This window comes from Talpa occidentalis, unplaced genomic scaffold (genome assembly GCF_014898055.3).
Source record: "Talpa occidentalis isolate TD23 unplaced genomic scaffold, MPIMG_talOcc4v2.1 talOcc4.7, whole genome shotgun sequence".
Classification (NCBI taxonomy): domain Eukaryota; kingdom Metazoa; phylum Chordata; class Mammalia; order Eulipotyphla; family Talpidae; genus Talpa; species Talpa occidentalis.
The window spans coordinates 100100648-100122689 of NW_023605083.1; the positions used below are offsets into that span (position 1 = coordinate 100100648).

At 56.4% G+C, this 22042-nt stretch overlaps 1 protein-coding gene across 6 annotated transcripts in view; it reads right to left on the reverse strand.

The window, feature by feature from the left end:
- RAI1 (retinoic acid induced 1) overlaps window positions 1-22042 on the reverse strand; it is a 116366-nt gene that overhangs the window by 14971 nt on the left and 79353 nt on the right. The window contains exon 1 of one of the 6 annotated variants that reach the window (XM_037491640.2): window positions 11324-12021. The exons of 4 other annotated variants lie outside the window; for them this stretch is intronic. The gene's annotated coding sequence lies outside the window, so the exon portion shown is untranslated. Of the gene's footprint in view, window positions 1-10895; window positions 10914-11323; window positions 12022-22042 lie in introns of those variants that run through there. One more of the 6 variants, XM_037491642.2, reaches the window with a different exon arrangement.

The following is a 22042-nucleotide window of genomic DNA, read 5'->3' on the forward strand; positions in this document are numbered from 1 at the left end:
AGGGGAGGGGGCAGAGAGAATCATTCAGACGGGCCATTTCCTTTGCCTCTCAAAGCTTGCCTCCCACCCCCTCCCCACAGCTCTTAATAGCCCCCCTCGCCTGAGCCTCCCCACCAGCTGTGCACATATTGACAACTTCTGTGTCAGGGAGGTGTGCTCTGTAATTCCCGCTCCGACATCGCCCACAGCTGAGCCTTGCCAAGGACAGCCATGGACGCGGGAGGGGCAAACCCAGCTAGCTGTCCAATGCCCTGTCACCCGGGGCGGCCACCCCACACCACCCTCCCCTCCAATCCCTACCCCACCACTCCCAGCCCCTCCCTGACAGCTCAAAATCATTTAGCAGAGAGATTCCTGCTCTCTTGTCCCCTGGGGCTGCTGGCTCCTGTAATCTGGTCCCAGCTTGGCGGTGTTCAAGCACGACCCAGCCAGGCTAGGACCCGGGCAGCTTTGCCCCTGCCCTGGAGCATCGTGGGCCAGCGCACAGGCGGGTGCTCACGCACACACGCACACCTCCTCTATCACTGCCATGCCATCTGGAATCTGTCTGTTCCTTCTAGCAGACATCGATTAGGGGCCGCCAAGCCACTGTAGGCATAAGACGTCCCTTTCTCTGATTCCCAGGAACACAGGACAGACACCTGCTTCCTGTTTTTGATATCAATAGGTGCACAGATAACAGCGCCCAGAGTGAGGCAACGAAGGCTGATGGGGACAGAGTCGCAGTCTCTGGCCATCCTGATCGCCCCACCCTGACGCCACAGGGTCAGGGCCAGGGCAGGCCAAGCCTAGGGTCCATCTGTTTATGATTTTTAGGGACTGGATCTTGGGAGGAGACTGTGGGGTCTAACCTGCCCCAAAGCAGGCACCTGGGTCAAGAAATGGCCCCCAGGTGGGGGCCCTTCAAGATAGAGCAACTGGTCTTCCCTCAGTGCCCAGCTAACTGTTCCCCAACTGACTGGCCAGCCTGGGCACCACAGAAGACCCTCAAATGACATGGGAGAAGCAAGAAATGTTCCAGACTCAGAAGGAATCAGGTCGAGGGGCTGACAGCGCTCAGTCCCGGGGGACTGAGAAAGAACATAGCTCAGCCAGCCCTGCAGGCCAGGTCCCTAGGAGGGCTTGGGGGACTTTCCAGTTTCTGTTCCCAAAACCAGGCTACAATAATTTCTGGGTTATAGCAGGGACCAAAAAGGAATAAAGAAACAGAAGACAGACACAGATGTGAGAAAGGAGAGGGACAGAGAGCGGTATGGTGTGCGTTTGTGTGGGGGGGGTCAGGGGGGCTTCCCCCAGCTCACTCTTCTTCTTCCTGGATCCTGCCATAGATGCCTTCCTCATTCAGTGTCAGGGGCTGGCCAGGAGGGGGACAGAGGAGGGGCTCCATTCATCTGAGCAGGGCAAGCCCAGCACAGCCCGACAGCCCCCAGGAGCCCTGTTAGCAGAGCAGGGCCACCTCCCCTGCCCTCGTAGCAGGCAGCTGGCCCTGGCTCACGGATGGAGGCTCAAGGCTGTGGAGAGGGAACCAGTGTCCCCCAAGGCAAACGCCTGCCCTACGGACTTGTCAAAGCCAGCAAGCTCCAATGCTGACTAGGGCTGCAGCCTTCCATCCACCTCCCTGTGGACTTATCACAGGCATCCTTAACAAGGAGACACGCGCCCGCCCTTCTGACCCACTTCAATCCCATCCCTGGTGGCTTGGATCAAACATTACAGGAGGTGCCTGCTGCCACAAGCCAACCCAGAGGCGCTGGTGACGGCATGGGGTTCCAGCCTGGCTGCTCCCCACTAGCTGGACAGCCCTGTGTTCCTGACCTGATCTCTTCAGGGAAGGGCATGGGCCAGACTGCTACAGGGCCGCCCAGGTGGGTAGCCCCTTCTGTTCCCAGGTGGACACACACAGACCCTGTTGCTTTGGTCCCTTTGCTCGGGGTGCCCTGAGCAGGCCGGGAGGGTCAGTGGTGACCCGGGCCCAATGGCTGGCTGCACCAGGGCAGAAGACACTCGCCCGTACTCCCTGCCCTCCAGGCCGTGTTTATGAGCCCAGAATGCACAAACCCAGGCCCACTCAGAAGGCTGCGCCTCATATATCTGCACAAATTACATTTCGGCTTTTATTAGTCCCAGATCGCTCTCATTTCCTGCTGAGTGTCCTGTGGATATCATTAACATTTCTACAGCTTTTAAATTTTTTTATTTTTTTCACATTCTCCAAAATGCATTACCAGAAACATTATTTAAAAAGAGAGAGTGCTATGACCAGCGTCCCCCCCACCCTGTTTAATCAGTCCAGCTGCTGCGTCTTTTAATTTAGCCGAGCTGTATTACAGGCGGGTTTCCCAATACACACGAGCAGCTGGATGCAGTGAAAGCATCTATCTCTAAGAAAAGACAGTTCAATTAAAATACGAGAAGCCCAGTGCCTGATGGAGAATGCAGGCAAAAATGCTCACCCCAACACCACCCTCCAACCCCAGGTGGAGGGAGAGAGGGAGGGCTGCAGGAACAAAGGCATGGCATCAATGCTGCCTCTCAGAGCCAAGGAGGTCCGCCAGCTCTGCCAGGAGAAAAATGGGGTGCTGCCTCTTTAAGAGCTGCCTCAGACCTGCCAAGGGCTCTGTTGTTATTAATTATTATGATTATGATTACTTTTCAAGAGCACTAGGAAAGGACACAGAGGGGAGAGGTGGGCAGCATCAAGAGAGGAGGGGCAGAAAGATCCCTGTTGGTGAAGGGAGACCTTTGAACCCCGGGAAAGGGAGGAGGGGGGGACATATTGAGGGTTTGGCCTCTGTGGGTTCAGCTGGAGGGATCAGGGAAGGGCACCCCCTAATGCACTCTCACTGGGCTCCCTATCCCGGCTTCCCCCACCTGTGTCTTCTCCCAGGCACATGGTCAGGGCCTAGGGCTAAAGTTCTTGTCAAACTGGGAAGAGGGAGAGAAGGAAAAGGAGGGAGGAAGGTGGAAGGTAGGCAGTCTTGCACATCCTCTAGGCATAGATGGGTCAGGACTGCTCCCTGTGACAACCCCTGGAGCTGCTGTCCCCAGGCCACTGGGAGGAGGGGCAGGTCAGGCTTAGGGAGTGACATGCGCTCAGGGCCACACAGCACAAGGCAGTTTTCAGGGCCGCAGCCCTCGCACTAAGCTTCTCTTCCTTAACACAGCAGTGAGGCTTGCAGCTCCTCCCCCATCATCGAGTCATGAATAGGAGCGGAACAGAGGGCAGAAGACCCCAGGCCTCAGGCCCTCTCATGCAAGGCTTTTGGCATGGGGGTGAACCGGGTTCAGCCCTTTTTTCCCATTAAAGACCCCAGTTCTATCTACCCAGCAAAGGCACTAAAGGGCCATCACGGGCTGCTGGTTGCTGACTGCGCAGGTTTTCTCATGGATGCTCTGATTATTCTGACCATTTATATAAAAGGGTGGGTTTAGAGGGCCCAACACCAGGGCAGAGTCCACTCACAGTGAAGTTCCTTTGCTGCATGCCTATAGCAGTGCGGTGACCAGACCTTGTGTGGACATCCCTCACCTGGACCTCACACGGAGAACTGCCATTTCAAGGTGTGTCAGCAAGAAGGTGCTTTCAGGAAAGGCGAGGGGTGCAGGCAGCTCACACTTCTCAGGTCCCTTCTGCTACCTGTGAGGCCCTGAGTCAGGTAGGCCCCCCCTGGTTCAAGGATCCAGGGGCAATGGTGGCCACTGGCTACCTGCTGTCATCATGGTAACTACTGTCCTGTGGGCAGCCTCAGAGAGAGGTCATTGGGCCCAGAGCCTCTTTGGTCGCCAGGTCAGGGTTAGGGCCATGAAGCTTCTGCCATGCTCATGGCGGCCCCGATGGAGGCCAGTTGGAGGCAATGCCTGGAAGTTTCTTCTCAGAGAGACGTTGCTGGTGGGAGAAAGGAAAGGGGGGAGGTGGAAAGGGACAGAGACAGAGATGGGAAAGGGAAGGGAGAAAGAAGAGTATGTATGTGGGTGTGTGTTTGTGTGTGTGTGTTTGTGTGTGAGAGAGAGACACACACAGAGACAGAGAGAGACAGACAGAGAGAGAGAGAGAGACCTGCCAGACAGTGAATCAGATGCAGCAGTTCTAAGGCCACAGGTTCCATCCTACCTACTTACCCAAGGTTGTTTTATGACCCAATTTCCTGATTTGTAGCTGCAGGGAAAAAAATGTGAAGACCCAACCCATTCAAGGACCTCCCCGGTGGCGCAGCGGTTGAGTGCTGGGCTGCGAAGCTGCCCGCGGCCTCTGCAGCGCCGGTTCGATTCCCGGCTGCTCCCCGGCCACTGGAGGAGGATCCCACATGGCGTGCAGACCTCTCCTGCCGCCCGCTGCTCCCCTCAGCAGTGTACTTCGGTCCTTCTGCCTGCTCTGCTCCCTGCTCTGGCTCTGGTGAATTCTCTCACCCTCCCGCGCTTCTGACTGTACCCAGTGCTTGTATAAATAAATAAATCTTAAAAAAAAAAAAAAAAAAAAGGAAAGAAAGACCCAACCCATTCAAGGCTTGGAAACAAGGAAGAAGGGGAACGTTTCCTCCGTCAGGAAGCTGGGGTTGGGGGGGTCAGGGATTATATGTCCAGGGAGTAGTGGAGAGGGGACCACCTTCAGGTCTCTCCATCTGTTGTGGGTGATAAATAATAAATATGAATCCTTGATTAAAATGATACATCATTAGCCAGATTTACTGCTGTCCTATCTATTTAAATCCTAAGGGCCTGGCTTGAATGCAGGGAAGGAATGAATTTCCAAGGAGTCTATAAGACAAGACAGCCTGGGGCGCACAGGCTCTGGGTCAGGTAGGGTCCCTGGGCCAGGGGCTAGTAGTGAGGACAGGCTGAGTCAGCTGGGAGAGGCCTGCTTGGGGCAAAAGGGGGCTCTTTCTGGGATATAAAGAATTCCAGAGAACAAGGCAGCCCCCAACCTAAAGTATGGTTTCTTGAGGCCACCCCATGTGAGCCATATCCCCAACACACTGGCATGCACCCATCCTCACTCAAGGGCACCCAGGCATGCTCCTGAGTCAGCAGGCTAGATCTCCGGGAGGGCCTGGGGGCTGGAGGTCCTTAATATTAAGAGCCAAGCAATGGGGTTAGAAGGTCGAGAAACAGGAAGAGCACCCTCTCCAGATGTCCAGCTCCCAAGCTGAGACTAGGGGCCCTAGGTAAGACAGGCTCTCGGGGCTCTTTGGAGGGTATCTGAATGGGGAGCAGAGGCTTTAGGACTCTCCAGATGTTTGGAAAGCCTTCCCTTGAAGTCCATCAACCCCATCTCTTCCGAAGACCCCTTGCTTCTGGGGCAGCCAGGATCTATTAAGTCAGGGCCCAAGTGTGTGTGGTGCTGTGCCAGCGCCCTGAAGCCCCCTGCACAAGTGGGACGCCTCAGCTCCACGTGCGGGAGTGACATGCAGAACTCCTACAGTGCCACAGGTCAGGTATCCCAACCGGCTTCAAGAGCTGCTTCTCCCCACACCCTGCTCCACTGGCCCAGGCACTATTTCTGGAATGAAGCAGTCCACAGGTGGAGCTCCCACAGTCCCAGGGTGAGGGGCAGTGACAAGGTAGAAATTCAGAAGGTTGTGCCAGGGGCATTCCAGAACCCTCCTTGGGGAAGGCTGCCAGGGGAAGGGCTCACCTATCATCACCTCCATACTTACCAGTCTCCTGAGGGAAGCAACTGTTTTTAGATCTTTTTATTCACCACTCAACAAAAAGCATCACATCACCTCTCCCCATCTCTGTCAAAATGAAGAAAAAGGGGGTCGGGGGTGGGGATGACTGCTGGGATGCAGGGAGGTAAAGGGCTGGGGTCTAGAGGCCCACACATCTGGGGCCTCAGATGAGCAAGATCAAGGGCTGGCCCAGAGGTTGGCATGGAGGTTTGAGGGGTCCCACAGGGGCTCCCAGTCTGCTCTGTTCTCCCCATCCCAAATTCCCAGAAGTTGCTGTCCTTGCAGGCAACTGCACGATATGGGTGCGAAAGGATCGGGGTGTCTGCTGATTATGAGGTTATCAAAGAACTCAAGGAGCGAGAGCACAATCTCTCCAGTCTTGTGCCCAGATTCCAACTACCCCAGGAGACCACTTCCCTGGGGAAGTGGAGCATCAAGGCCACCAAGCCAGTGGTTTATCTGCCTGGCTTTATTATTGGTGTCCCCTCTTTAGGACAAAAGTGGCCTTGGGCAAGTCTTTGTACTTCCCTCAGCCTCGAGGCCTTTGCACCTGCCATTTCCTCTGTTGGGAATACCACCCTCAGATATCTAGAGGCTTGGCTCTCTCCCTCAGCTCCAAGCCTTTGCTTGTCACCTGCTGGGGTAGCCTTCCCCAAACTCTGAAACAGCACTCCTCCCTTGCACTCCCCTGGCCCCTACGTCTTCAAAGTGCTTACCTCCTCGCAGCAAGTCATACAGCTGGCTGCAGGCTTTATTATTGGTCTCCCCTCTTTAGGACAAAAGTTCCAGGAGAGCAGGGATTTTTGCCTGTTTTGTTCATAGCGAGATCCCCATCTCCCAGGACAATATTGTTGAATGAGTAACGTGTAAAGTGTCACATTAATCCTATGAAAATATCCAGAACAAGCAGTTGGGGGGAGGTGCAGAGCACACTGAAGTGGGGATGGGGGTGGGGTGGGGGTGGAGGGGCTTGCTGCCACTCCTCATTCATAGTCAAAGAACATCTCCCTCAGGCCCAGGCGTGTAGGACAGTTGAATGAAGTGGACAGGTGGGGATAGAGGCAAACTGGGGACCCGATCCCAAATTAAGCAAAAGGGCCCCACTTAGCTTGAGTACAATGCATCCTTGTGGGAATGAGGGCTCAGGGCACCAGAGTTTTTAGCAAAAAAAAGGAAATCACTAATTTAAAAAAATGGTTTTTTTTTTCTTCTTTCTTTCTTTCTTTTTTTAGATTTATTTATTTTTTTATACAAGCACTGTGTACAGTCAGAAGCGCAGGAGGGCGAGAGAATCCACCAGAGCCAGAGCGGGGAGCAGAACAGGCAGAAGGACGGAAGTACACTGCTGAGGGGAGCAGAGGGTGGCAGGAGAGGTCTGCGCGCGCCACGTGGGACCCTCGCCCGGCAGCTGGGGATCGAACTGGCACTGCAGAGGCCGCGGGCAGCTTCGCAACCCAGCGCTCAACCACTGCGCCACCGGGGAGGCCCTAAAAAAATGTTATTAAACAAGTAAAAAGTTTAACACCCCAGAGTTCAAGAGTACCCATCTGTGGGCTGCACTTGATCACAAGCTCCCAGGTGTCAAATGCTGATGTAACTGATGTGCAGATGGAACTTTGCAGGGGCAAAGGCAGCCCTTGTTGGGTAGGGAACTGGGACACCTGGTGGGTTCTCCATGACACTTGGCAAGGGCTCAAGGTGAAGGAATGAGAACAGGAGCTCCCAGAACCTTCCCTAACCATGGGAGATGCCCTGAGGCCAGCAGGAACCAGTTCAGCTCTGAAGTGGAGCAGAAGGGCAGGGCCAGCCTGAGCAGCCTGGCTTTGTAGGAGGAGAAGCTCAGACTTGGATAGGAGGGTCAGAGAGGTAGGGGAGCTGTCCAGGCTGGGAGGCCCAAGGCCCACAGAATCAAAAAGCTCCCTGCTGCCCTTCACTGTGCTGGGTTCCTGCAGAGCTCCCTAATAGCACACCTCACAGTGGTAATTACATAATTAATTGCTTAATGAGCTGTTTTGCATAGGCTGCCTCACCAGAAGGTAGCCTGATGAGGGCAGGGGCTTCATCTGTTTGGTCCAAAGCTCTAAGTCCAGAAACTGGCCTGTCAAGATGCCTGTTAGATGCCTGTTAAGTATTGCCTGGATAGCTGGACAGATAGGATGGGTGAGGGGGCCCTCTGGGTTGTGTGCATTATTAAACCCTCACCACAGCCCTACAGGATGCCACCCAGAGAGACAACAGGCCTGGAGGCCAGGACCCATGCAATAGCCAATCAGGAAGAAAAGACGAAGCTCCTGCTCTGACACAGTCCCCTGGGTCACAGTCCTCAAGTGCCTGCACCCACTCACTTGTAGAGCCCATTTCTGATCTGGGTGGGGGGATGCCAAGCTGGGTGCTGAGGCTACAGAGGAAAAAAGCAGCACAATTCCTACAGACAACAGTCAGGGTCTGATGCCCAGGAGATTGTTGGGGTGGGGAGCAGGGGTGGCTGGGGTAGGACTGAACTTCCTGAGGAAGACTGAGAGCCTGCCAGTGGGAAGAAGGAGCCAGGTGAGGTTGGGAGACAGGACAGAGCAAGGTGGGTAAGTGCAGTAGCTCCCCTCCCCCACCTCAGGTGACCTAGCTGCTGCAACCAATGGTCCAATCCCTCTGTCCTCATGACATCAATATCAGCAATCCTGCAAAGTCACCCCATTTATGAGCTGATGGCATCACTACTGGGGAGATGGGAGTGAGGGGGCACTCTCCTCTGTGCCTTGGGGACCAACCAGTCTGTGGCCCAAGCCGGAGTGGCTCCCAGCTTGTTTCAGATACGGTGCTGCACGCAGCCCCCTCACCACCAAGGCCAGCTGCTAGCAGTGAGCTGCTAGAGCCACCTTCTGCAGAGCATATTCTAGGTCAAACCTCCCCCTCATTTTGCAGAGGTATTAACAGAAACCTAGAGAGGGTCAGTGCCTTGCCCAGGAGGTCCAGCAGGGCACACCTGCTACACACAGTGCCTACACCTACACCTCTGTGCCTCAGCGTGCTTGTCTGTCAACCAGAAAATGAACTCAAGAGCCGGTGGCCAAAAAGAGGAAGGGACAAGGTCCTCCTCCTGGACACCAGATTAAGGGCAGGGTCAGGGAACGTTGCCCTTCCCTTGTCTGGCCAGGAACCACCCCTCACTCCCCTGCCTTCGACACCCCCTCTGTGCAGCATCCTGACAGCCAGGGACGCCAGCAGCAAGCCAGCCCCTCCCAGCGCGTTCCACCTGGGGGAGCCGGGGAATTGGCGCCCCTCCCTCCCCCCAAGTCCCCAGGGGAGGAAGCCGCCTGTCAGGCCGCCACGGCGTGTCAAATCCTCTTGCTGCCTAATTGTGAGACGGCGGCGTTTAAAGAAACGCTTTTCTGGCCGCCTGCCACACCGCAAACTGCTTGGTATAATTTTATTATTAAGGAGAGAGAAAAAGAGGGAGGGGGTTGGAAGAGAGAGAGAGAAAGGGAGCGAGAGGAGGAAATTGCTTAGTCCAAGTCAGCTGGTGGAGTATTCTGCTCAATGTGAAAGCGGGGACAGCTTTCCAGTTGGCAAGCTGACTTCGTTAATTGCGCATTCAGTCTCTACTTAGGGTAATTGAAACGAAGCGAGGCCCAGGTCTGACAATTAGGGTCTGCGACTGGGCCATTAACCCTTTCCTCCGCCGCCGCGGCTCCCGGGTGGCTCCCGCCGCACCCTCTGGGAGCGGGGCAGGGCCCCCGCGCGCCCCCGCGCAGGCGGCTCCGGGGCCGGGAGCGGCGGCCGCACGCCGGGCGCGTCCTGCGGCAGGGGGCTGTCAGGCGTGCGCCCCGGCACGGGCAGGGTTAACGCGGCGCCGCGAGCCCTGGAGCCCGCGAGGGCCAAGCTGGGGCTGGGGGAGCCGCGCGGGGTGCGCGGGGGCTGCTTGCGGCCTCCCCGCCCCACTGCAACAGATGTTTCAGCCGTGTAAGACAAAGGCAGCGCGCCTGCTGCTGCCGGGAGAAAATCCGCAGGACTCCCTCAGGGGCAGGTAAAATTTCACCTTCTATTTGTGCTCCCCCCCTTCCCTGACGCCCCCGCCGGCCCCCGCCTCGTTTCCCGGCCTCTGCGCCAATCCGGAAAGCGCCACCAAAGACGCCGCGCCGCCTCCTCTGCGGCCCAGCCCGCTGACCCCAGCAAGGTCACGGCGACCTCGGGCCCCGCCGGCGACGCGCCCGCCCAGCCTCCGCCCGCCAGGGGCGCCTCCCCGCCCCGACCCCCTCCCGGGGCGCCCTCCCTGGGCGCGATCTGAGGTAATTGGAGGCGCCGGGAGACAGGAAGGGGGCGCTACACTCGCCACGAGGCGGAGGCGGCGCTGGACGCTCCTCGCCTCCCTCCTGCCTGCGCTGGGACCCCGGGGGCTGAGCCCCCCCTCGGCCCCCATCATTCATCTCCCTGATTCCCGCTGTAGCCGCCCTCGGAAGTCAGCCGAGTGAAGCAGCTGTTCCTTGCACACTCCACTTGACCAAAGATGATGATAAATGAGGCCCGGGCTGCGTCGGGGACGCGGCGCCGGCCGCGAGGGGCGCGCAGGGCGGGGCGCGCGGCCCGCAGCCCCCTCTCCGCGCCTCGGGAAGGGCGAGGACGCGAAGGACAGAGGCCGAGAGGCGAAATCAAAGGCCCGCGCTCCCCTCCCCTCGCCCCGCGCGGCCCCAGCACCCCGCGGCGGGGAGGGAGCGGGCCGAGCAGCGCGCCCCGAGCGTGCCCCCGCCGCTCGCGCCGCAGCGGCGCCCCTGCCTTCTCCACCTCGCCCCCTAAAGCCTCCGTCCCCAAAGCGCCTGTGCCCCCGCTCCCCCACCTCCGCGCCTCCAACCTATTAACGCTCGTAAATAATGAATAATGGAGCGCTTCCCTCCAGCCGCGCGGGGCTGCGGGCGGGGGCCGCGGCCAGCTGCGCCCGGTCCCGGGGAGGGGGCGCCCCCCGGCCGGGTGCAGGGGGCTCGGGCGCTCGGCCCCGCACACGTGCAGCCGCGGCGCGCGAGCGGACACCCCGCCCCGCGGAGGAGGGGGAATCCCGCTCTGCCCTCCCCAACGCCACCTCCCCTGGAGTCCTCTGGCACCGAACGAGGCGAGAGAGCGCGCGCGAGCTTCCCAGCCGGAGAGGGTTATTTTTAACCTGCCCCCCTTTCTATATCTGCCTCTCGGGTTTGCGCGCCCGCCCGCCCGCTCCGCCAGCCGAGGACGCGGGCTCCTCACCTCGCTCGGCAGCTCCGGACTCTGAGCGCCTCCCCCGGCCCGCGGCCCCCGCCCCTGCGCGGGCATCGCGCGGCTAAATCTCAGCCTGGAAAGGACCGATTAGGAGCCGCGTGCCTTTCTGCGAAATATTGGAACCGGGTGGGGTGGGGGCGGGGATCCCGGCGCTCTCGTCCCCGCGCCTTCCTCCCAGCTCGCAGAGTGGCTGCAAGAGGCGGCTTCGGCTCCCCCTCTGCAAACAGGGGTGGCCCGCCCGGGGCGCCGAGTTCCCCTTTGGCTTTCGCCCTTCTCTCCTCAACGCCCAGCCTTCTTCAATCATCTATGAAGCTGGAGCTTCTAACACACGGACCCTCCGGCAGCGGCGGCGCCAAGTGGGGCGCTGCCTCCCCCCATCTCCAGCCTCCTCCCTGAGCCGCTCCAAACAAACACACCATTTAAAAGGCAGCAGTCTTGCACACCAACAACTCCGAGGCAGACCCCACCCGTGCCCGTGCCAGGAGCGCACGGGGGAGGGGGACGGCTTTCTCCCCAGCCTCTTCTCCGCTCCGGCTCACCTCCTTCGGGCCCACCGCCGTCCCTCCCTCCCCGAACAGACCCAGCAGCTCAGACCCCTCCCTCCGGCTCAGGGGAATGAGGCAGCAGGAAGTTCATGTCCACTCCCATTTACCTCTGTTCTCCAAGAGGCCACCCACCCAAACACCAGTCTCTCCTTCCCCCAAAGGAGGGGAGGGGGGCGGCAGAGGAGCTGCCGGAGCCCAGAAACCCCCTGGAGGCTCTGACTGGATCAGTCACTTGACATTTTCCAGACTCTGCTCAGTGCCCAATCCTGGAGAGCCACAGGCATAGGGCCCCTAAGAACACCTCCCTCCCGAACTGGGTGGGGGTAAGAGACAACCTGTAACACAAATGGGAAAAACCAGAGGAAGTGAGGGGCTGGGAAGAAAGAACAGGGCATTCCAGGGGCAAGGAGCTGCCTGGCTTCGCGGCAGGAAAAGAACACAGCCTGTTTGCCAACCAGAGCAGGGTTTCTCTCCCCAGCTTAGCTGAAGGAAAAGGGACTTGGGAGGGAGAGGGCTGGGTCCCCACCCCAAGAGAGCAGCCTTTAGCCAGTATTTCCAAAGAGAGGTAAGAAGCCTGGCCAGCTGCGGGGTGGGGGGGGGGTGTGTGAAAATTTGTGTGGAATACAATGTGAAGACAGCTAGGCTTGGCTGATGACAGCCTTGGGCCAGTGGCTGGAACTTGGGGGGCCATTTTGCCCTAAAGGCAAGGCAGGTCCAGGAGGGAGGAGAGAGAGGGCTTCAGGAACATGCAACAATTGGCAGGCTGAGTGTGGCTTTCAAGGGGCTTCCCCCAACCCCCTAGCCAGCCTTGACATGGGGCCTGGGGCCTCCCTCAGATCTAGAAAGTTCTCTGGGTATTGCTCAAACTCAAAAATATATGATAGCAGCAACAGCAAGCAAACACTATGCTCTGGCCCCTCCTATGGCCACGGTGCCTTGACTGATTTTTACTTCTAACTCTCAAACTGCCCTTCTGGGAGCTGATATCACCTCTCATTTCAGAGACATGGAAACTGAGCTCGAGAGGAGGAAGGGGCCCTTTCTAGTCCTCAGGGCCTGCTGCTGTGGGCAGGGCCGCAAGCTTGTTTGCTTTGCTTCCAGGCCACTGGACATCAGGGAGGTGCCCGGGAGCTTGAGGGCACATGATACAGAGGGATGAAAATGAGGTCCTGGTTTGCTCCTTTGGAAATTTTAGATAACTGGTTTTCTTGGGAGAAAAAAGGGCAGGGTTCCTTGTGGTGGTAAACTGGAGAGAGAAGTCACAGTGCCCGCCACCCCCCACCCCACTTCCTCCCAATGATCCAGTTACCCAAAGTGCCACGCCCCCTGTTGAGGGGTCCCAGGTGGGGGGTTGGGCTCCTGGGGCTGCGGAATTATTGTAGTGAGACCTCAAGTCCACGCGGGCCTCATTTATTCATCTCACACCGCTACTCTTCAAATGTGTATAGCTATTGCTGTGATGAATAAATTACAAATCTGTAGGGCCTGGCGGCTTTGAGTGGTTATATCCCCTCCCCCAACCCAGGCTAACAGGCAGCTATTTTGACAGTAAATGGGTCTCCACCTGAAGACTGCTTGGGGGGTGGGGGGGGTGGCTCCTGCCTGATGACCTGTTGGGACCACTGTGTGCTCCTGGCTCTCTTGCTGCCCCCACTGCCGTGGCTTGGATGGATAATCCGCTGCCCCCTGCTCACCCTGGGTAGGGTGGATCCTGGCCAGCCCCCGAGACACGTAGCCTGGTGACCAGAAGCACTGACCTTTGGGGGAAGTGAACCTCCAGCCGCTGCTCTGCAGGCCGGTCCGGAGGCAGCCTGGGGAGCCTTTCCTCAGGACGGAAAATATTTGCCTTTGGTTTTCAGCTGCCGCCTCATCCTGGCTGACTTCCTGTCTTCCACACAGCCGTGAAATGTGGAGGTGCTTATGAGTAAAAATGAGGCAAGGGCAGCTGTCTGAGCCCAGCGTCCGGCTGTTTCAAGCAGCACTCCTGTTTTTTTCTCAGGGTGACTAAAAGCCTTTCTGCCTCTCTTCCGTGTACTGGTTTTCAGTGCCTGCAGCTAAAGGCAAATTCCCCCTTCCCAGGCCCAGGCCCTCAGGCCTCACCTCCAGCTGCGCAGACCCTTCCAGAACACCCTCCCTGCTGGCTTCTAGTCACTCAGCATCTGGGGGAGAGAGCCTCTTCCAGCTGCACACAGCTAACTCAGCCTGACCCCAGAGCTGCCTTGTTCTGGAAAGTTGCAGAAGAATCCCTCCTGGCTGGTTCTGTGGTGTTGGTGATGGCAAAGAGGATGGCAGTCTGTTCCAGAGGGATGTCAGGTTCACCATGGGCAGGCCAGCTCACTGAGAGGACTTGTAGGAGTCTGGCAATATGGTTTGAGTGTAGGGGAGTCATCATCTGCTCCACTCCCAATCCCACCTGATTAAATGCCTACAGCCCTGATGTCACACAGCTCTGGGTCCCAAACCAGCTCTGCACACTCTCCTGGGTGGTTTTGGGCAATCCATTTAACATCTCTGAACTTAATATTCCTTCGTTGAAACTGTTCTTGTTAATGCCAGACTTTCAGGGTTATTGTGAGACAATGAGACAAATGTGCCCGATGAAGGGTAGAAACTTCCAGTAGCACCCTGGTCTTGCCCCTGGGGGCCAGGGAAAGTCTTGCACTCTCCCAGGGAGCTGTTTATATCTGGGACAAAGCAGGTCTTCCCCAATGCTGGGGAGGGCTGCAAAGATGGAGAGTTAAGGACTGTCCTGTCCACCACAGCAACTGGGTTATCTTCCTGGCTGGAGTTCAGCATTTCTCACACTGCATGATCATCACAGTAAATGCCTACTGCTTCAGTGGGGTTTGTAGGGCCCGGGGTTCTGCAGTATAAATGGGCTCCCGGGAGAGGTCGCTCTGAACCATACCCAGCAGAGCAAGAGCTCAGCCCTTAGAGGCTCCCATCCCGCTGGGGGTCAGGCTCTGCGAGCGGGTCACAGGTGCTGTTCTGGGTGGGGACCTCTAGGACCAGGCTCTGGCCATGTTTCCCTGAGCCCTTCACATCAGAGCTGGGTTCCTGCAGTGGTCCAGGCCACCCTGGGGCTTCTGCATTTGGCACTGCTTCCTGGCAGATACTTACCAATAAAAGGCTCCTGAGCTCAGAATCACTTCAAGTCTGGGCTCCTAAGCCTCAGTATCCCCATCAATACATCAGGAAGCTGGGATAAACTCATCCTGCTTCTTCCCTTGATGGCTCTCCATAACCTCTTCCCATCCCTAATGTCTTCAAATGCACAACAAATCTGGACCAAGCACCAACCCCGGAGGGCTGAGGTCAGGCTAACAAGAAATGGCAGTCAGGCTGCGCTGGGTGCTGTGCGCCAGGCACTGCCCTAATGAATGCTTTGCACCTACAAACTTCATCCTCCTAATAGCCTCCGGGATGGGTACCATTTATCACCCTGGATGATGAAACGGGGGCCCAGAGACCTAAAACTCACAGCCTGAGGTCACATCAATGGTGAGAGGTACAGGCCCAGTCTGTGCAGGCTTCCTTAGGGGAAACACCCATTTGATTTTCTTGGCACAGAGCTGGTATGGGTTCTGTGCACTACATCTACTTTGACAGCAAAAGTGTAGGGAAAAAGGTCCCCAGTCTACCTAGGGATGTGGGGAATGTGCTGGTACAATCTCTTTGGAGCGCTTTATGACAATATGAACCCAAACAAAAAACCACATGTGCCCTCTGACCCAGCCAGGCCCAGAGTCATCTGCCATGGGTGGTTAACTGCAGTCTCCTTGGCCACATCGAAAGACTGGAGATCCCCTAAATGGCCTTCTGATGGGGTGAGGGAAATGCATTTGGGTAATTCCACATACAGAGTAGTGAGGAAGGTCTTCATGTACTAGTGGGACAGTCTTCAAACTGGGAGGGAGCACAGCATAGTTGTTTTGTTTTGTTTTGTTTTGTTTTTAGCCATGAGCATGTGATACCTATTAAGGATTTACAAAGTATTATATGGATAAATATTCACCCTGTGGGCTGCGCAAGGCCGCTAAAGAGTCTGGTTTTGAGCTCCAATCTAGTGTGGCCACATGCCAGCATTTGACTTAGGCCAGTGGGGGACATTCGTTTCCTCGCTGGATGGTGCCCCAGCACCCCACAATGGGGCAGGACAGGAATCACTCCACAACTTTACAGAGGAGAAAACTGAGACCCCCAATTGGGGAACCAAACCACAATCCTTGTATAGGCCATGTCTTTGCATTGGGTGCACCACCTCTACCAGAGCCATTAATACGAGGCAGGCCAACTGCTCCTCCTGGTCACATCACCTTACTCTCCCTTCTCCTACTGGCCACGTGCTTCCCTTTAGTCGTCGGAACCAAGGCAGCCCATGTTAAAAAGCAGAGGCCATTCCAGGCATCCATGGGTCCTAGGAGTCTGGGCATGAGGCAGGCAGTCCAAGAATGTCTGGGCCAAATCTCAGCTCAATACCACCCAGCCATGGGCTCTAAGGCAGGAGACTTCAGCCCCCATGCCTCAGTTTCCTCACTTGTGAAACGGGAGTGAGAGTTAAGTACCTCACAGAGAGGAGTGAGGATGAAATGAGACAATGGACAGAGTTGTGGGAGCAGTGCCTGGAAGAGGAGCGCCCAATAAGTAAGCTGTTATTTTTAAAAGGTAAATATTTATGTAATTTTTTGTAACAGAGGGAAAGTTCAGGAAAATCCCTGACTGTTCCTAGCTGGCTGCAGAGACGGGCCAGGAAGGCGAGAGTTCCTTGGAGTGACAGGAGCCTGGCTCCAGCCTCTGGCCCCAGGAGCAGCTGGTCCCTGCCCGGGTGGGCGGACACACCCAGCAGGCAGTGGCCAGAGCAGGGCCTGGCTGTCTGTGTTCCCTTGCTGGCACGTTGGGTGGAACAGACTTGGCTGGCTGGCAGGAGGCCCCTGCAGCCCCAGGCCCATGGAAAGAGGGCTCAGAAAGGCCCCTGTGTTCCACCCTGCTCCAGGGCAGGCTTTTTCCAGACCAGAGCCTCATGAGCCTTTGGAAAGAACATCAAGTACCTGAGGCCTTGCTACTGCTTCACTGTGTGACCTCAGGTGAGTCACCCTACCTCTCTGGACCTCTACTTCCTTACCCCTTAAGTGGGGATATTAGTAAGTGAGCAAAGAATCAATGAGAAAATGGACATAGAAGTGCTTTGCCATTGTCACTCTTGTGGCTAATTCTTGGTACTTACGTGTGCAGGGCCCTGTTCTAAGAAGCAGACTACATATTTTAACTCATAGATGAGGCAGCAGAGGCATAGAGAGGTTAAGGCATTTGTTCAAAGTCACAAAGTGTGTAAGAGGCAGAAGCACTGTAACAGGCAAATAATGGGAGGCCTATTATTATTATTATTATTATTATCATTATTATTCATGGCTATGGGGTCAGGTCTAGAGTCTGAAAGCTTCAAATGTAGTTCCAGGAGGCGGCTTTGGCGAGAGTATGAAGGTCCTAGAGGAAGCACTATGTTGTGGTTGGGTGTGACCTTCATGACAGCTCCTAGAGCAGAAGTCACTTTCCTAGGCATTTGGATTTTAAGTTACCATATTTTAGGGTGCCCTTCATGTGCTTGGAGTCAAGAGAAGTGCCTTTTCTCTGACACAATATTTTAATCCCCAGGATTAAACTGCCAGGAAGATATGAGCATCTCATTTTAAAAACAGTACATTTAAGGCTTGGAAGCAAAGAGAATTTCTTGGTGAGCAACAACATTTGGATTTGAATTCTGACCATCTAGTACCAAGTCTGCTACTTGGGACAAGGATTCTGGCACAAACCGGAATGGTGGGCACCAGTGATTCTCCTAGAGAAGAACCTTCCTGAGCTTCAGGGGCTCTAGGTGAACTTGTCCTGTCCATGCACTGTCATTGTAGCACCTGATTTGCTGCCTCTGGGTCTTTCTCTGCCTTCACTCCAGCTCACCCTGAGCCTCCTAACTAGTCTGGATCATTTCACAGATGGGGAAATTGAAGTCTACAAGGGGCAGGAACTTGCCCAAAGCAACCCCACTTCCTAGCACCTATGAGCTACCCTCAGATCACACAACCCTTTTATCCACCCTCACACCCACCCACCCATGCAACCATTTGCCCTTACATTCATCTATCCAACCCTCCACCCTCACAGGCAGCCTTCCTCAAATCCATCCAACTACCTTTCCATGCATGCATGCATGCATGCATCCATCCATGCATCCATGAATCTGAGTGGTGACAAAGTGCCTCATTTTATACCCCAAGTATTAGTGGCTGACCAGGAGGAGACAGCTGTGGGCTTCAGAACACCTGAAGAAGGCAGAGAAGGGGCAAAACATAGGGAAGGGCACTAAATTACACCTGAGTGGGAACAGGGGATTGGAGGGTGTCTGCCCAGTTTTCTCTGGGAGTTAGTGAGGCCTTGTGGGCCATGGTAAGACGAGAGGCTTTGTGCCGAGGGCAACAGGATGAGCAAAGGAATAAGTAACACTGTTAGGACACATGTTATAAAGTCCCTAGAGCTTCAATGATGAAGAGCCTGAAGAAGGGGGTGCCCCTTGGGGTTTCTCCAGAGCCGGTACTCACAGCCACTAGGTGATGACACCCTCCAGGACTGTAGGTGCTGCCCCTCCGACTCCCTTCAGGCCTGCCTCACCCAAGCCTCCAGTCCACCTGGCCAACCTGAGTCTGGCTCACAACTCCCAGCATGTCAGAGCCAAGCAGGTCAGTACCCTGAAGTGGTAGATGGTAGGTCGAGGCCCAGAGAGGGTCAGGGGGCCAGGCGCCACCATGTTGCACAGCCTTCTCACCCCGTCCACAGCTCTCCTGCTTTCTCCCACCCGCAGGAGTGCACCAGCCTTTTCTCTCTGCCCGTGTCACTGCAGGGACAGTGTGACATACGAGCCCTGTGTGGTGGTGGCCTCCCTCAGGTCAAGGTCTCCCTGGCACTGCTGTGCAGTTGTGGGTGGAACGCAACCCCCAGTGCTGTGATGAAAGGCTGGGGACTTGGAAGAGAGTGTGATTCCCATGGGAAAGGGTGGCTCTGCGCATCAGCCCCCTACAGGCCAGCTTTGATGGTGGATAAACCCAAGCGGACTCCTGGGGCTCCAGGGGCACCTGCCCCTAACTGGGAAACAAAGGCAGTAGGCTGCGGCCACGGACATGTGCAAACATGAGCAGGGAAACGCAAGCAGCTCGTCCTGGTGGCTCTTCTGCCCTGACTCTGCCGTCTTTATTGTCATCTCTTCCTTTTCAGGCAAACGTGTCCCTCACAGACAGGATGGGCCAGCAGGTCCGTGTGAACCCCCCCAGTTCCCGGCGCTCCTTTGTCATTTCTCCCACCCTCAGAGCCACCACTGAAAAGATTTTGTCTCTCAAACAAACCTTGTTTAGAGATTACCCACTTGTTCTCTCTCAAGGGACTCAAAAGAACAGCTAATCAGGGTCTTTGATGGACGTGAGCGAGCTAGGGGTTCGTGGGCTGCATGTTTGCTGAATGAGCGAGTTAGTGGATGGGTGGATAGATGGAATTCCAGCCCCAAGCAAAGCCATTGCATTTTTTCGTTGTTGTTAGCTTGAGTAAAATAAAATTTCCCTAAGGCTTTTAAGAACATGACAGGTAATTCTCAGGCCTCATCGTCCCCTTTCAGTCACTCTTCCTGATGCCTGCGTTAGAAAAAGAGGGGCAGAGCCCTAGCCAGGTCACACAAGGAGGGGGTGCTGGACACTGAGCTCCTGCCTTCCCAAGCCATGCCATTCCAGGACATCCAAAAGTTTCCCCGAAGCTCCCTATCCTGTGCCCTGCCCACCGTCAGGGCTCCCAGACCCCTGGGAATTCCCGTGACCTGCAAATGTCCCCAGGCCCAGGGCCCCTGGGAGCCTACTCACTGGGCCTAGAGGCCATTTGAAGAGGGATGCCTGCTGAGCCCGCCGGCAGCTTTGCAGACCCAGAGAGCAGGGCGTTTGTCATCTGCTGAGGACAGTGGGGATGGTTTAAGGTGAAATTTAAGCCCATTAGTGCTTGGCTAATGACATCAGCAGCAACGGCGAAAATGAAGATGGCAGGGTGTGTGAGCGTCCATAAATTGTCAGGGCTGGCACCGCCTCTGTCCTTGGGCTGGAATCCCCAGCCCCTCCGCCAGCCTGGGCCCTGAGTACCCACCCTCCACACCCTCACCCTCACCCTCATGGCTGGCATGGCAGGCCCTGCCCTGGCCCGCCCGGGGCTTCAGCTAGGGCGTGAGAAAGGAATCGGCCTGGGAGGCCAAGCGTGGAGGCAGCATCTTCTTAATCTCCTCCTTTTATAACTTCTGTCTTTTTTATGCACACGCAAGGATCCCAGCTCAGCCGCCGGCATCTCTTCCCCAGGCTGAGCCATCTCCCTGCAGCTAATGCCTGACAGCTCTGTTTATGTCTCCCCATAATTCTCCAGTTTTATGTTTTTTTTTCGGGGCCATTAAGCTCCCAGCCACAAGCTCCTTTCCCTGCCCCCGCCTGCCTTTGTCCTTGAGGCCAGGCAGCCCCACCGCCCTTGGGGAGATGGGCTGCCCTCCCGCAGCAGGTGGACAAGGACCTTGGCCACTCAGAACGGCCCTCTGGGTGGGGACTTCTGGTCCCCAGGTCCTCTGACACCAACTCCCATCAAGCCCATAACAGGTCTGTCCTGCCTGTCCCCAGGCGAGATACCTGTCCACACCAGGGTCCTGGAGGTTCTAGCAAAGTCCTCAGGCCCTGGGTCACACCCACTTCTGAATGCTACTGTTCCTCAGTCCCATCTTTTGGCCTCTTCCTGCTGACCTTTTCTCCTCCCAGAGATTCAACCACCTCCTGAGAGAAAAGCACCACTCCCCCATCTTCCTCAGCCGACTCCTCTCTCAGATCCAGGCCCTCAGGTCCAGTGCATGGACAGTGTCCTGAAGCCCCTCTATGCCCTCTGTGCATTCCTCCTTGGATCCTCAGAACCCCCCCACCCAGGACTTCTCATCAGATTCCTTCCCAGCCTCACAGTCATAGCCCAAAATCTGCCACAGGGAATTCCATGGCTGCCTCCAACCTGGGTTTCCCAATTCCCAGTCTGCCCCATGTGACCTCTCACAAGTTCTGCTCCCAGCATTCCCTTGCTATGAAGCCTTCAGTGGCTCCCTATTATGTCTATTTGCTTGAATATTCATCCTTAGTGGGGTGCCCTGGCCTCTCCAGCCCTAGCACCTCAGGAGAGTTGGCTCCTGCTGCTCCTGCTGCCCCTGCTATCTTCAGTCTGAAGTCAGATCTCAACTGTCCCCAACAAGGTTTGTCCCATCACCAGGCCTTGCTTAGGCTGTTAACACCTCCCAGGGTGCCCTTCCTTATCTCTGCAGGAAAAGCCAAGGCAGCAAGGGCCTTGGAGGGCCTTTCCTGACTTCCTCTGCTAGAAACAATTCTCTTTCCTCTGGACCCCAAGTCCCCTTCTAGGGCTCCTATGGCTGTGAAGTCATTCCCAGACTGGACACAGCCTCGGTCTCCCCACCTATAATAGGGGGCATCAACCGTGGTGCCATGCCAGGAGCCGGACAAGGGCCACGCCAGGCCTGAGTCACCTCACCAAGGCCACCCCGGGACATTTAAAAGGCAGTTTCACCCTGATGCCTGCCCACTCCTCTAGGAGCCCAAGACCTACTGCCCAGGGATGACCCAGCAAAGAGCCAATAGGCTCCCCCTCCCATCCCTGACTCCTGGGGAAGGTACCCAAGTTATTCTTTCTCTTTCATGCCCTCTTCCTTTCTGCTGAGTGGCTTTTTTGTCAGCCGGAGATCCTGCCAACCCACCTGCCATGTCCTGGATGCTCTGTCCCTGGCATGCCAGTGGCCCTCACCCTCCCTGTCCTATGATTCTGCTGACCCCAGAGCTGCCCTTTGCTATGGTCTTCTCCTCCCTGAGCACCTGACACTGTCACCAGCCTTCGGCCTTCGGGACACTGTGAAGTCTGGCTCCTGCTCCTCCCCTCCCCCCCGTGGATGGCGCTGGGGCAGAGGAGGGAAGTCAACCACAGAGCGTCTTGATGCTGCCGCTGCCCTCCCCTCCTCTTCTGCAGGCGGCAGGATCACTTGGCTCAGTTTCAATCGATTCCAGCCCAAGTCGTCCTGCGTCTCCCTAGTGTGTCTGGCCGCAGCTCAGCAGGCCCCCTGCTCTGCCCTGCTTGCCTGGCTGGCATTCCACCCAGACGACTTCCTGCCCTTGGCAGGTTCCACCAGTGCACTGGCAGCCCCTGCGTGACAGCTGGAGTGCTCTGTGAGTGACCCTCAGGGCACCTGACCTGGCTGGGCAACGTTCTCCTCTAAAGGGGGGGGGGGTCACATCCTGAGCCCGCCCCCTGCTCACAAATAGCAGACTACACATAGGGAGTCAAGCCACGAGCCCTAGGGACTCTGCAAGCAGCCCCACAACTAAGAGCAGCTTCATCATTTATGGGGCCCTGTGCAAAATGAGAACGAGGACCCCTGCTTAAAAAGTACCAATATCAAGACAGGGACAGCCAAGCATTAGAACAAGCACCCGACATTTCTGAGCACAGGCCTACTATGAGACAGGCGCTGGCCAAGAAAGG